General features: G+C 43.1%; 1 protein-coding gene across 8 annotated transcripts in view; it reads left to right on the top strand.

Moving 5' to 3' along the window:
- FAM124B (family with sequence similarity 124 member B) overlaps positions 1–15,168 on the top strand; it is a 32,019-nt gene that overhangs the window by 1,247 nt on the left and 15,604 nt on the right. Inside the window, exons 1-3 of one of the 8 annotated variants that reach the window (XM_045031107.1) lie at positions 3,712–3,796; positions 4,156–4,187; positions 5,962–6,076. The gene's annotated coding sequence lies outside the window, so the exon portion shown is untranslated. Of the gene's footprint in view, positions 1–3,711; positions 3,797–3,939; positions 4,188–5,961; positions 6,077–11,286; positions 11,439–15,168 lie in introns of those variants that run through there. The other 7 variants (XM_045031106.1, XM_045031105.1, XM_045031104.1 and 4 more) reach the window with 7 other exon arrangements.

Here is a 15,168-nt window from a genome sequence, read left to right as displayed (position 1 = left end):
GGGATCAACTAACTGGCTAAGAACATAAGAGGTTACCATGGTAACTTATACTTATTCATTTCCTTTCTGGGGTATTTGAGAAATGTGCCCTTTTGACTTGTGTTAAACTTCCCTTACTCTATGCTTCTCTCCTCTCAGCCCTGCCCTGCAATCTGAAGGTAAATGTAAAAACAAGTGATAGGGCTCATCATTGATTGTTTTGGCATTGCTCTTGATTGTGAGAATGAGATACATAGTGGAAGCCAGTGAAACCAATTAGTTAGCCTGTTGCTGTTCTTGCTGATGTCAAATGCATAGTGTGGTTTTGATGAATCCAATAGAAAAACAGTCTATCTGCTTGAAAGAGAAGTGAATTTTATGGTTAAACAACAAAACCAACATGTTGGGGGAGGACTTTATTAACCATGTGTTAAATTAACAAATTATAAAGCACTGTTTGCAACATAAACATGTAGCCAACACTGTATGTTCAAAATATCATGGCAAAACTAGTGTTATACTTAATTGCTATGCAGTTGTAGAATGAGCTATTTATGGGGCTAAAACCTGTCATGATCTATAGAATTACAGACCACTTTATACAGGAGGCATTTATTAAAGAAAGCAGCTAAAACTAGAGACCCAAACAGGCTTTCACAAAGCTTGAGTTCCCACTTTGTTTACCAACCACCACACTTTGGAACTCTGTCCAGCACACAGACATCTAGTGGCTGAATAATATATTACAAATAGACATTGCATTTCAAGCCTTCTCCTCCATGAGTGCAGGAAGCCCTGTCTGCTGTAGAATCCCTGTTGAGGGAGAGGGAGAGGAAGGATTTCAGGAGCTTGTGCAGGAACTGCAGAACCCAGCTCCCAAGGGGCTGTCACTGAGGCTGACCATAGCACCTCAGGAATGAGGCCAGTGTATCCAGTCCTCAGGCTGGAGTAGTGGCTACAGAGACGTTTCGTTCTTGCTCTGTGAACTGTTAAGATCTCTAGCCCAGGTGTTTGGGCTGGTGTCTGGAAACAAGATTTGCCCCTAAAATTAATTAAAAAAAAATACCATCCCCCCACTCCTGCACCCATATGTGTGCATGGACTTAGTGTTGCTAAGAGCAATATGGACTCAGCTGTGAGTCTGAGCCGCATACAGAGTAGGACCCTAACTCTCCTAAGGATGGTGCCCATAAAATCTGCTGAGGGAGCCAAGGACACATTTGTTTAACTCATTCCAGAGGAAGCAAGTAATTACTTCGGAGCGACATGTTAACTCTGCAATAATGGGCTCTTCCTCTGAGGAAGGCTTTTGCCTATAAAGGATGTATACTTTTGTGGGGTTATTTCTCAGTGTCTGGAAATGTTTCACAATGGGCTTTTATTAAAATGCTTGTATTCAGCTAACTTTCCCCTCACATAGACCCTGTGCCCTAAGACAAGGGAGGGTGAACAGGGTGACCACATGGGCAGCTCTCTTCAGTGGAAGAAATGTTGCTAGTGCTGTGGACATTGCACAGGTTATGGTGACTTGTTTTCTTCCTGTAAAGAAAAGGTGCATCTTCCTGCTGGGAGCATATCATCGTCCTTTGTTTCCTCCTATCCATGCAAGTTCAACATGTGTTTTTCTTCTTGTGAAAACCCAGTGTAATGTCCAATCGTATCCATTGTGAATACCTCAGACACCTTTTGAGGGGCTCAATGTACTTAACCTAAGTTATGATCATGACAATTTTTCATTATTTGTATTACAGTAGTGCCTAAAGGGCCCAGTCGGGGACCAAGGCCCATTGTGCTAGGCACCGTCCACATATGTAATAACAAGAGGATCCCGGCCCCATAGAGCTTATAATCTTAGTATATGATAAAACACAAAGAGGCTACAACTAAATGGTGGTAAGGTCAAGCTAACAGTGAAATGTTCTTACGTAATATAACTAGCAGCAGTTGGAGCACACCACCAGCAGGCTCAGATTCACCTGCTCTGACTTACACTGCACGTGCCTACCGATAAAATTCCAGAGTGAAACTGAGTTGCTCACATGAATCAGTTGTTTTTTCATTAGTTCATGTTATTTCTCTTGAGCCTGTCAATCAGGACAGTGAGTAATCAGACACTTGCTCTTCAGTAATAATTACTGTAAAAGAATTAGCAAGGCGCCAAGCTGCGTTCTCTGTGTTTTATATGAGGCTTATTAATCAGATCAGTTGAAGCATTTGGTTCCGGCCTAACAACATTCCATGACTTTGCTCCATGCTTCCAGAGATTCTGTGCTGTCCTGTAATTTGTTGCAAGGCCAGTCCTGCCTTTGGATACATGAGCAAAGCTCTCATTAAGTCCAGCGGGAGCAGTGCCCAGGTAGCTGAAGTATGTCAGTCTGAGATGTTAGAATGGGCTTCTCCAAAGAAATTGCCCGCCTGCCTCCCTGAAAATTCACTTGTGTGAAGAGAAACCTGTTTCAGAGGATCAGTCTGATGACTAGATTAGGGCTAGGCCTCCCGTAATGTGTTAGAACTTGTAAGAAGGTAGAAAAGCTGCAGAAGGGGTTTCTTTGTTGGGGGACTGGGCATGCGCCAAGCTCTGCAAATACATCCCTAACCCTCAGTTCAAAGGAGGCCACCACTATTGTGTCCAAGCATTGTTCTTCCCTGCCAACTGTGGGGCTGTTGCTGTCTACAGTGCCCTGGCAGCACGACTCCAATGGAGTCGTGCTTTCAGGGTTTCTTTCGTTTACAGCAGCCCATGGTTCCATCCATGAGGGAACATTCCAATGGGAGGAGAGTTTCTGCCGAAAGTTAACACAGCTTGTGGATGAAGGATGATCTTGTGTTGAAAGCATTCAACTGAGTCTGGGAATCCATTCCTGTCTCTGCCACAGATTTCCTGTGTGACCTTACGCAAGTCACTTAATTTCTTTCAGTTCGCTATCTGTAAACAGTGTTAGTTGTACTTCCCTAGCTCCAAGGGGTGTTGGGAGATTAATGTTTGTGAGGTGCTCAGCTCACTGCAGAGGACATATAAGTACTTTGATGGAATATTTTGCAGTGGAGTTCCTACTGGGCGCCATGCTGTGGTCAAGGGAGGGACATGCCATTGAGGCATCTGTCTGCTTCTCTCCTTATTCTTAAATCATACGTGGAGGGTTCTAGGAGAATGATCTCCCCAGTAGCAGTTCTGTGGAACTGCTTTGGGTTAACTGCCAGTCTAAGGTAGTGTCCTTTCTCTGCTTTCAATCATAAGTTCTGAGAGAGAGAGAGAGAGAGAGAGAGAGAGAGAGCCTCATGAATGTTTGTGAGGAGAAATGTAGGTGGATATTTTATGTATTGCCACAAAAACTGTAAAATGTGCATTCCCAAACACCATCCTCTGGGAATCTGTTTTACTGATTCCACTTGTTTAATAGTAAAGATTTTAGTATTAGGAAATGAGTAGTGTGAGAGGTCAAGTTACTTAAACTTAAAATGTCAGAGCAAGTTGGTGGTAGAGTGGAAATAGAATCCATGAGTCCTAAATCTCAGTCCCATGCTCTCACTACAGGACATTCTGCCCTGATTAATTATTATTATACTATATTCATTCACTGACCTTATTTATACCCTTCCATAGCTGGTAATAGATGAGAATTTTTTTAACTCAATTAAAAGTGTTCACAATTAATTGGTGAAGATATTTTGCACCTGCTGTGACCTTCCTCCATTGACGAAATTGCAGGAGCTTTGTAACCTTTCTGAGACAAAGCACATAGCTGTATTGGCAGAAAACACTATTTACAAGATGCATAATCAACTTGGACCAGGATTAGAGAAGTGAAAGCAAGAGGTAACAGACATTGAAAATGGAGTCACACCAAAAACAAAGTGTTTCAAACTCAGTGCATTCCAACAGTTCATCTGCAGCTGTGAGACATGACTGCAGTTGGGAAGCTTCAGACTGTAGAAGGCTTCAGAAGGGAGCATTTGACACTGAGGGCAGATTTTACTTTCCAAACCGAATATTGCATGAAAAATTGAAAGCAAGCAAAACCAGTGGTATCTCAAGAGTGTATAATGGAAGTGATCAATTTTAATAGTGAAGATAGATATCGACTCATGCAGCTGTAATTCATAGTTTGTAGAAGCTTTTAATTTCAAACACAATATTGGGCAAAATAGCATTGACACTTAATTTTGTTTTCACAGATCTCACTGCATTGGAATGTGATCAACCAGCAGTAAGTAACTTTCCCCCTCTAGACAGTGAACTTGTTTATTAAATACATTTTAAAACAGTGTGGGGTGGAGGGGCAAGGAGGATAGTGCTAATTCAGTTCTTCCAAGATGAACTTTCTAAGAACCTTGCTGTATTTGGGCTTTTTCCTTGCTGAGGACTGCACCCTACCAAAGACTAATACCATTTAAGTCTTCTAATGAGCTTCAATGTATGGGTCCAATCCTCAACTGTACAAAACACCTATTGGAAACAATGGGAATTCAGCACAAGTCAGAACTGCAGGATTCATCTGTGGATTCTTAGCAGAGAGGTGTGTGTTAATAATTCCTAAGAGGGAATGTGTTATGAGGGGAGCTGGTAATTACAGTAGTCAGAAAACTGGCAATACTTCACTAAAAAGTGAATATAAAAAAAACCAAACCCTAAACTGAGTCCATCTTAGCCTAATTTGGATTATCTGCTAACAGTGTCTGAACAGAAACCTATGTGAAGCATCAAGGCTTGATTCTCCATTGCTTTGCACCTTGTCTAGTCACTCAAAGTGGGTGTAAAATACTACCCAAATCAGAAGAGCAACATTTTAGACTCAGTCCTCACAAGTGAAAATGACCCCATAAAGTGCAGGGCAACAAAGAGTCAGGCCTTCAGTTTCTTACTAGGAACTGGCAAAGAACCATTATAGAGAATTAACCTATTTTAAGGGTTAGAAAGCACATTCTTAAATCAATGTGCTGCTGTGCTTTGAGCATTCAGCTCATTAGCTGCAACAGAAATTCTGCATATGCCCCAGGAATGGTAATGCCTTCTCTTTGCCATTATCTTCACTTTGGTAGTGTCTTCCTCTTTTTAATCATAATGATGTAATATTCACATTACAGTAGCACCCAAAGGCCCCAACCATGACCCCATGGTGTTAGGTGCTGTATGAAGAGAGAGGTAGCCATGGTTCCTGCTTGGAGCAGTTTACTGCCAGCTATTGTGTTGCCCATCCAATGTGAATTTCTTTGGTTTTACAGCATTTGACATTAGGCCAACTCTTTAAGGGTCAGCAAACTACTAAAGCATCAAAAAATAGTGAGACAGTGGGAATAACACAGTGCCAGCTGTGTTGTAAATTATCTATTGGACAGGCTGCCAGAGCCTCCTTTCCACTTGGACAAAAAGTGGACTTAGTTATGCACAGTCACAAGTGCAGCATAAAACAAGATCTGGCTTCTTTTGCTTTTCACATAAGTTTTCTAGTGCACGGAGTGCCTAATGCTTGCACAGGACTCCCAGGATCAGGCCAATCATCCTGTGTCATGAGCCCAATTGCTAAAAATGGTTATTTCTCACATTGTCTGTTGGCCAGAGGTGGTGAACTCCCAACTTCTACCTAGTGTGGAACAAGTCACCCCAAACCTTTTACTCAGCAGTATAATATATTGTACCAGTTCCACCATCTAAAGCTGGAAGATCCCTGTCCCTGTTTTTATGTAATTCTGTCCTCTGCCCAAACTTTTCTGTAATGTCATGCACTAAATAATCCCAGTGGTTTTGCTTTGTCTGCTGCAGAAGCCATTGTAGGACCCTGCAAGTCACTCCCCCAGATGCTAATATTCAATGTTTTTCTTCTGTTTTCTGGTTAGAAGCTGCCCCTTTTAAAATTCCCCTAGAGGGGGTTAATAATCTCTGCAGCTTCTCCCTCATGATGTTGGCTGGCAAGTTAATCAGTAACAAGATCTTAAACTCTCACGTAATGTACGATCCATGCCTGTTTTGTTTTTTTTAATTAGAATGATGGGTGCATTATTCACTATCTGGAGGAGTTGCCTTGAGGAAGGGGAGTAATCTGGAGTCTCACACGGCATGGATCTCAATTGTTCCTTAAAGTGAAGACTAGATTCATTGGTGAGCGTGCCATCTCCTGGTGACTTGCTCTTATTAACACTTTTTAGGGTGCTATTTATTTCAGCATCAATTTATTGGCCTGTTTATTGAGGGAAAACTCTGTGTGGCTCGAAAGCTGGTCCCTTCCACCCGCAGAAATTGGGCCCATAAAAGATATTATCTCATCCACCTTTTCTATCTCATTGGCTTTTTAAGCATTTCTCTGTAAATCACCTTCAATGTAATTAAATTTAGACTCATTAAATAATCCAGGAGACCCTGCATGCTGCTATTTGATTTAGAGATCTAGTTTGTTCCTGGAAGATTTTAAATTGTGGTGTATTTTCTGTACGTTACCAAAGCTAAAATTTTCAAACGTAAGTGAGTGCCTGAAATTAGGCACCTAAATCATATTTAAGTAGTCTTATTTTCAGAGGTGCTGATCATCCGCAGCTCCAGCTAGCTTCAGTCAGAGAAGCAATTGCTTAGAATCTCTGAGAATCAAGCCATTATTTAGGTGTTTAAATATATGGAGGTTGGTGTTTTGGTTGCAATCCTGCAAGTAGATGTGCCAGTGCGGACCCTTAGGCCAGCACAGCATCCCATTAAAATCAGTGAGATTCTGTTGGCATAAAGATCTGACCCCAGTTGTGTAAAGAGCTCAGCTCTCATTTAAACACCAAATAAAGGCAGTGAGATTTCCAAACTGCTCTGCATTCAGGACTCCCATTGTTTTCAGCTGGGGATGTGGGCAGGGGATTCTCCATTGTTCTCAATGGGAGCTCCTGAGTTCTTGTTAAGATCTGGCCACTGGGGGCTAATTTCAGTACCACTAATTTCTCTCCAGAAAGAGAGGTGCACTTAAAGGGTTAACACAGTCAGTAGGAAGTGTCTAGAGGAAAGAAGGGTAAAAACTGAGTTTGTTATTTACTTTGTTTATATTTAGCTATTGAATATAAGTGAATTTTTCACTTTAGTTTTTCCCTGCCAGGTCCCTGTGCTTTAGTCCAGTCTGCAGATACCTCAAAGGAACAGGTATCAGAGGGGTAGCCGTGTTAGTCTGGTTCTTTGCTGCCTCAAAGGAACATTGATTTGTTTGTAAAAAGGAACAACACTGTTTCCACTAGAATTTGGAGAAGTTCCTGGAGCCATTTCTGTTGGCCTCAGGGTCTGGAGAAGCTCATTTTAGGCCAGACCTGGCCTTGTACATTTGTCTCCTAGGTGGCCAGGAGCATGGCCTGCCCCTGCACGGGTGCTCTGGGGAACAGGGCACAAGAAGCACATGCGGTGGTGTCAGCTACAGTCACGCTCCTGGAAAGTTCTAGTCCCTCCAACATGAATGTGGCAGAGTTAATGGCCTTGCCCCTATCTCTGCACCAGCCAGCAAAGTTGGCAAACCCTAGTGCATTCCCGCAAGGACATAGCAGCAGCTGCAATGTCCCTGCACATCAGGAAGATACAGGGATATTTTCAATATTTTCCTTATACCCTGACATCTTAGTTTTTCATTGAGGTAAAGATATTTTTCTAATGGTACCATTTTATTTTTTTAAATTTATTTTTCTTCTTAGGAACAAAAATCTTTAGTCCCCACGTCAATGAGCAGGAGCTGGACACAAAGTCCTATTCCATCCTATTACCCCCTGTTACCCGGAGTTCTTTCAACCCAAAGCTCTTGGTAACTTTACTCTGTGCGAGGAGATGTCAGGAAATAAATCGGGGAGACACGGCCGTCCGACCGATAGGTGGCTGGCACAAACAGGACAACATGAGTGCTTTCACTTAAAGCTAAACTTTACTAGTCTCAAGCACTTACACACGTCCGCAACAAGTTAGTAAAACAACCCCAACCCTTGATAATTACCAAAGCTGAGTGTGGCTCTCGAGTGACACACCGGCAGCCCGTCTGCCGCTGGGGAACAGAAGATGCATTCAGAGGGAGAGACCAGTCCTGAAACGAGTCCCCCCTGTCTCAAGCTTTTTCCGCTTATTTATACATTAGTACTTAAAGAAACCTTGTTAAGTAAGCAGTTTCAAGCAAGAGGTTCCTTCTGATTATTGATTAACCAGGTGTGGGTCTTTCCAGAGCCTGCAGCCTTGAGACCCCAATAGACATTCCTGAGGGTACATCCTGCTCTTTTCAAATGCATGTATCAGCAATTTTAACACAATTCTTATCAGGAAGGATGTGGGGTCAAGCTGCCCTTTCGGTGGCACCCAAAACCTCCTCCCTTCCTGCCTTGGTCAAGCTGACACTTGCTTTTAACAGCTTGCTGACTAGGCTGTCTTTAACAGTAAGCCATAGTGGTTTCAGGCACTTTACTGGTTTGCCAAAGTCTCCCCATACACCCCTGCAACAGTAGATCTGGAACTGATATGGTAGTTCCCTTACAGATGTCCTCCATTTGTACCGAAGAGACATTATAATTAGAGTGTATAATACCCAGCTATGACATAGCACTTTTCATGTGTAGATCTCAAAGCACATTACAAAGAAGGTTACTACCATTTTACAGATGGGAAACTGAGGCACAGAGAGTGGATGCAATAGGTCCACGGTCACTCAGCAGGTCAGTGACAGAGCTGGGAATAGAATCCTGGTTTCTCAAATCACCATTAGTTGCTCTATTCGCTACACCACACTGCCTCCTATATTATTGCACTAGTAGAACTGGTTGAAATTTTTTGAACAAGATTTTTCACTGAAGAATGTGGGGTCTTATTTATTTAAACAAAATGTTGTGGAAAACTGTTGACTTTTTTGAAGTGTAATTTTTTTTGTAATTTTAGTGAAAAATATTGATTAAAAGTTGTGAATATTTTTATAAAAGGGGGGGCAAAAACTCGCTGGAAACTTGTAAAATGGGAAAAATCTGAAATTTCAAATTTTTTTGAGAATTCTTTTTTAAATTCAACCAGTTCTAGGTAGAAGGTGTTTTTTCCCCAGATTTTAATGAGCCTCCACAAGGCTGATTTACTGTTTAGTGCGGTGTGTCCCAAACTTGGGACGCCGCTTGTGTAGGGAAAACCCCGGGCGGGCCGGGCCAGTTTGTTTACCTGCCCGTCTGCAGGTTCCACTGATCATGGCTCCAGGCCAATGGGAGCTGCTGGAAGCGGTGCGGGTTGAGGGACGTACTGGCTGCCACTTCCAGGAGCTCCCATTGGCCTGGAGCAGCGAACCGGGGCCAGCGGGAGCCGCAATCAGCGGAACCTGCGGACAGGGCAGGTAAACAAACCGGCCTGGCCCGCCAGGGGCTTTCCCTACACATGCGGCGTCCCAAGTTTGGGAAACATTGGTCTAGTGCATTATAGGTTTTAGTACTTAACCTTTCATAAAAATAGTTAAGAAGAAATCTTGGAGCTGGTTTAAGACTATCTTTTGGAAATGCCACCCATCTTTCTGAGGTAATACAAACCAGAATTCTTTGAATTTGGTATATGAAAAGGGAGGTAAAACTGCCTTGATCAGTCTTCTAACCATTTGCCTACTTACAGCTATAATCAGGCTAGCGCATATTATAGTTACCCCTGTTTTATGTTATTCATAAGAGATTGAAATGGGCAAACCATATTTCACAGCTTTAAAAAGGCATACAGTGTTGGCCGCTGAGAGTTAGGATTTCGAGCTGCTGGAAGCTGGGGCACACAACTTTTAGCATTCAGTCAGGAAATCCTAACTTGCTGGCGCTTGAGAGTGCAGGATTTTCTGCAGAGTGCTCTGTGCATCTTTGGTTACAGCAGTTCCCTTGATGACTCTCCATCATTCTTGTCTCTGGATTGTTTGGAAAGCGGACAGCAAGAAAGTAGTTCATTTGAAGGACTGCAGAGATTTCCTTCTTCACTTGATCCTTTCATGAAATTTTCACTTGGATATAGTTGTGGTTGACTTCAGCTGTGTAATCTGAGAGAGGCAAGTTTATGGCTATGGCATCTGTAAAACCACACACGTCCCTTCCAGGGCTGTCTGAAAATGTCTAGTAGTGGGGAGACTGATTTATTCACTGTGTTCTTTGTTCCTTTACCCCTCTTCAATCTAGCTACTGTGTCTCATGCATTTAATAAAAATAAGAGCTGGCAGGGGTAGGAGGGCACAACAGCCTGGTTTAACAAAGTTGCTGAAGCTCACAAATCCAGTCCTCCAGAGTGTAGGTTTGAGGCCAACATCTTTCATCTCTCTCTTCAATGACTCACTCCTTTATTTATATAGAATTAGAGTTCGTTCTTGATGGGCCTGATACAATGATGTCAACAGACTCCCACTGACTACAGTGGGCTTTGGATCAGGCCCCAAAAGATCATTGTGAAATCTGAATCCACCAATCTCCCTCAGTCTGGAAAGTGGGTTCTCCTTTTCTTGTACTGATCGTCCATACAGAACCTATCCAGGCCATACAGGTGGAAATATTGGTCCCCCTGAAGTCAATGGAAACTTTGCCCATAGAGTTTTTATATCAACGCATAGTCTCATTCCAGTCACCTTTCTGCCTCTTAAATTGCCTTTGCTGCTGGTGGTCTTTGTCCATTTTGGTGTTATCCAGTGTGATTGGATGGGAGAGGAAATGCTTTGATTATTATGCAGGTTTTATAGTCTGAGAGACCAGAATCTGTATGTGCAACTCCCACTGACTTCCAGAGAGATGCCCAACTTTGTGCAGAACTGGGAAACTTTTTTATGACTCAGTTTCTTCTCTCCTCTTGCATGGTTACCTGCTGGGTGTGAAGGGTTTATTTTCTTTCTTGAAATAAGACAAGCCATGCAGTGTTTGGGAGGAAATCATAAGAACTCCTTTTTTTTTTGCTGATACAGACTAACACAGCTACCACTGAAACCTATCCATGAATCACTGGGTGACGGTAATTAATGCAAATCCTTAGACATGGAAACTGTTCCCAGAAGTACCACCCCCAGGGGAAATCCCATATCTTGGGTTTGCCCAGGTTCAAGAGGCCCAGCAAACAAAGAACTGAGAATTGTATAAAGTGATAAACCTGGTAAGGGGTCATTCTCATCTGATCCAAGAACTGAAATGACAGCGTGGCCAAGAGGGTTGAGATCCTGCCGAAGGGGTTTGAAGGACTTTGAAACTCACAAGGAACCATGTGGAAAGTGGGTGACACCTGGTAAAACAGGATGCATGTAAGCTGTTCATTGTTTTCAAGATGTGTTTTTTCCAGTAAGGCTGATGTTCTGAATAAATATTTTTGCTTTATGAAGGCTGGCTGGTCACTGACTAACCTTGTCATTGTCCCTGGGAGCGAACATGATGGCAGATACTAAACTGAAATCAGACTTGCTAAGGTGATCACAGTGTTGCAGGAGGAAATAGCAGCTTTAAATTCCTGATCTGGAGAAAGAGGAATGCAGGATCGGACCCCAAGAAAGGTGATGGCTAGAGGCCTGAGGCCTGAATGGGGTGCCCTCAAGGAGATCATGAAGGGATTGGAGCTGCAATTACCTCAGGAGCGGTGACATGTTAACGAAGAGCAGGATGTAGCCCTCAGATGATCACCAGTCAAATCTGAAGGAGCCAGAAGCAGGAGATGTGAATGATGCCTCTTTAATTTAATTTTAAATGCTATTAATGTAAATATATGTATTAAATTTATTCCAACAGCATGAAATTATGGTAAGCTCCATGTTCTCCCAGTGCACAAATAACTCTCGGGACCACATTGTATTATCCTTTCCAACAGGTTTTAGTCTGAAAATGGTTCCTCTTGGCCTTGCCCGGACACCAAAATACTTAGGGGTTGTGCTAGGATAGACTCAAACAAACAAAAAAGAAAGTATTTTCCTGCCGCTGCCCTGACCACATGGGATTCTGTGCTATCCTGTTCAATGAAAGGATAAAGGCACTAGAATCCTTTAATTTCAGAAAACCTGACCTGAAGTAGCACCTTCCGCCAATTTAAACTCCCTCTAGACTCGGATTCACTCCTGTATTTTGACTATAGTTAATCTGATTCATTTTCTTCTGAAATATATACATTAAGCTCATTTTATATATTGTATCAAAACTGCCTGGATCTTCATTTACTGAGCTGGAACAAACAAAGGGAAAATAAAGGTTGTTTCCAATCACAGATTGTGAATGGGCTAGAGAGCACTAGTCACCGTAGCTTGTATTGTCTGAAATCAGTCGCTGTCAATCTCCTCCTGAGGAAACCCACATCAGCTCTGTCACTGTGGCTTTCTTGCCTTTAGATAAATAGCAACAGAGTATTTAAATAGGAAAATTGAACAGGAAATGTCCATATCTGCCCATAATTCTCTGGGTGCCACACTGCCAAGGGAGTGAACATTCCCCAAGCTGTATTTAAGAGTTAACAAAAAGCTGCCTATCATCTTAGCCAGCAAGGGAACGTTGTCTGGCTATAGATCTTGTGAGCCGTGAAACTCTATCTTGTCTGTTGATCAAGAATACTGTTTCTTAAGGAAAGTCTCAAGCTGCTGGGACTGTCTGTGAGAGCTTGTCTTCAAAGGCAGCCTTTTGCTAATTTTTGAATCTTCATTCCTGATGAAAGCTTGCAGAGGTGACTCAGAGTCAGCAGCCTAAGGCGCAGCCTCCTCATTAGCTCCCTCAGGTAAGATAATCAGGGGGATGCTGAGGTTCCACTTCATTCTCTTGTTGTCTGGTATGATTTCATTGTCTTATGAAATCAGACCCTTTTGCATCCTAGCATAGGTCTGCATTTTCTGGACCTCTTTGATCATTGTTAGTTTCCTTTTCTGCGTTGGCCAATTATGGATAAGAAACTGGAAACTACAAAAGAGAAGCCTGTGTTAATGCATTTAATATTCTAGGAACGAGGGTTGGGTTTTTTTCGTTTTTTTCCTTTCTTCCAGTCGTTGTGGTTTTACTTTCCTGGAAAGTAGACATGAGCCTGAGCCGCAAAGTTTGGATCCACAGCCAAACTCCTTTAAGTTCAGGCATGATTAGATCTGAGCCTGACCACAATGAATAAATGGATTGGTCAGTGGCTGTTATGAAAATTCTTTGTGTTTAGTCATGGACCTTTTCCAATTGGTGGATCCAAAAATCAAGTTAACCAGGATCCAGAAGGGTGGGGATGTGTCAAAAATCAGAATTCCAGGTCGACAGTGAGCATGTAGATGTATGGTCTTCATGTTTCTTCTTTCTTTACTGGAAAGTGCTGAAAACCTGGCATTTTGGAATGAATTTTACAGTAAAAAGGATGCAAGAAGTGTTGGTAAAATCACCTAGGTTTTGCAATCATCGTTGTAGCGTATTGATTACACAAGGCCCTGTCCAGAAGTGCTTAGGCAATTCTTACTCAAGCTAACCTGTTTTATTGACTTCAGTGGTAGCTTTGCCTGTGCCCATGGGGGTTCTGAAAGGTATTGTGTTTAAGTTCAGAGCCATAGTTCCATTAGAGCTGAGAATTCATTGACTATCCTGTATCTAAGGGCTTGGCTACACTTGAGAGTTGCAGCGCTGGGAGTTTACAGCGCTGCTCATCCAGCTGTGTAGGAACAGCGCTGGTGTGTGGCCACACTCACAGCTACCAGCGCTGGTGTGTGGCCGCATTTGCAGTGCTGTTGGGAGTGATGCATTATGGGCAGCTATCCCAGCGTTCAAGTGGCAGCAACGTGCTTTTCAAAAGAGGGGGGTGGGGTGGGGTGTAGTGTGACAGGGAGCGGGGGAGAGAGAGAGAGTGGATTTTTGGAGCCAACACTGTGTGTTAGCTTCCTGCCTTGCAAAATCAGAAAATGTTCCCGACCCCTTACTCTTAACTCTTAACTGCAAACAGCCTGCATCCAACGGACTCCCTTTCTCCCGTCTGCCCCCGCTGTTTCTCTGTCAAGCAAACACTCACTCCCTGCCTGCCTCATTCACAGGGGTTATCTCATTTGATTGTTCACAGTCAGGTACAGATTGATCACAGCAAACAGGAGCTGTGTTTGTTTTTTAGATAAGCAGCTCCCGGAGCACCGGAGCTCCGGAGCTCCAAGTTCACAACAAAACAAAGAGAGGCTGCATAACAAAACAGAGAGAGTAATTTAGTTAAAAGCATTCTGGGATATCTGCTAATACCCTGGAGGCCAATAACAGCACTGGTGTGTGTCCACACTTGATGAGCAGCTCTGGATCACCAGCGCTGCACTCGCTACACCCCAAGCAGACCAGGTGTTCAGCCAGCGCTGCAGCCAGGGAGTTGCAGCGCTGGATATGCCTTGCAGGTGTGGACAGTTACTAAGTTGCAGCGCTGGAAAGCCTCCACCAGCGCTGCAACTCTCAAGTGTAGCCAAGCCCTAAGAGGGACTTTAAGAGAACATCTATGCTACAGCTGGGTATGAGCCTCCCAGCCCAGGCAGACAGACACACACTAGCTGTACTCTAACTAGTTTGCTAACAATAGCAATGTGGATGTTATGACGGGGGCTAGCTGCCTGAGTACAAGTCTGCCCAGCCCACTGGCTCCATGTTCAGGTGGCAAGCCTATGCAGCTGTCCACACTGCTATTTTTAGTGTGCTAGTTCGAGTATAGCTAGCGCATGTCTGTCAAGCTGGGCTGGGAGGCTGGGTCCCAGGCACAGTGTGTTCATACCCAAAAAAACCACTTTATCTGATTAAAATCACTTGCCGATTTCCACATTAGCACCTTATTTTGGATTTGTATAACCCGGCATGTATTGCTGCATCCTTTGTGATATCAGTACCTGATTTTCTTCTGCACTGAGTGCTGAGAGAATATGATAGGAGCCATGAACACCAGATCAGAAGTGGAGCTGGAGTTTTTTGCAAACTTGTTCATTCATATGTCTTTTTCCTTCATTTGCTCTCTGATGTATTAAGTACATTGTATAGCCCCTCTGGTATGAATATATAAAAGCACCAAACACCTGTAGGCCACTTTAGAGAAGCACTGTGCTTTTAGGGCCTAATCCTCTGAGGCAATGAACATCCTCAACCCCCCATTGACTTTAGTGGGAGTGGAGGGCTCTCAGCACCATACAGGGTCGGGCTCGTGCTATACATTCCATGTAAAAATGAAACACTAATTACTTCACAGTTAATTGCCTTTCATTTGAAGATCTCAAAGCACATCACAGGCATTAATGTGGCAAACCTCACAATGACCCTGTAGTG

Source organism: Mauremys mutica, chromosome 9 (genome assembly GCF_020497125.1).
Source record: "Mauremys mutica isolate MM-2020 ecotype Southern chromosome 9, ASM2049712v1, whole genome shotgun sequence".
Taxonomy (NCBI): Eukaryota; Metazoa; Chordata; order Testudines; family Geoemydidae; genus Mauremys; species Mauremys mutica.
The sequence above is the reverse complement of the archived record's forward strand: the minus strand, read 5'-3'. Positions and strand labels throughout refer to the sequence as shown.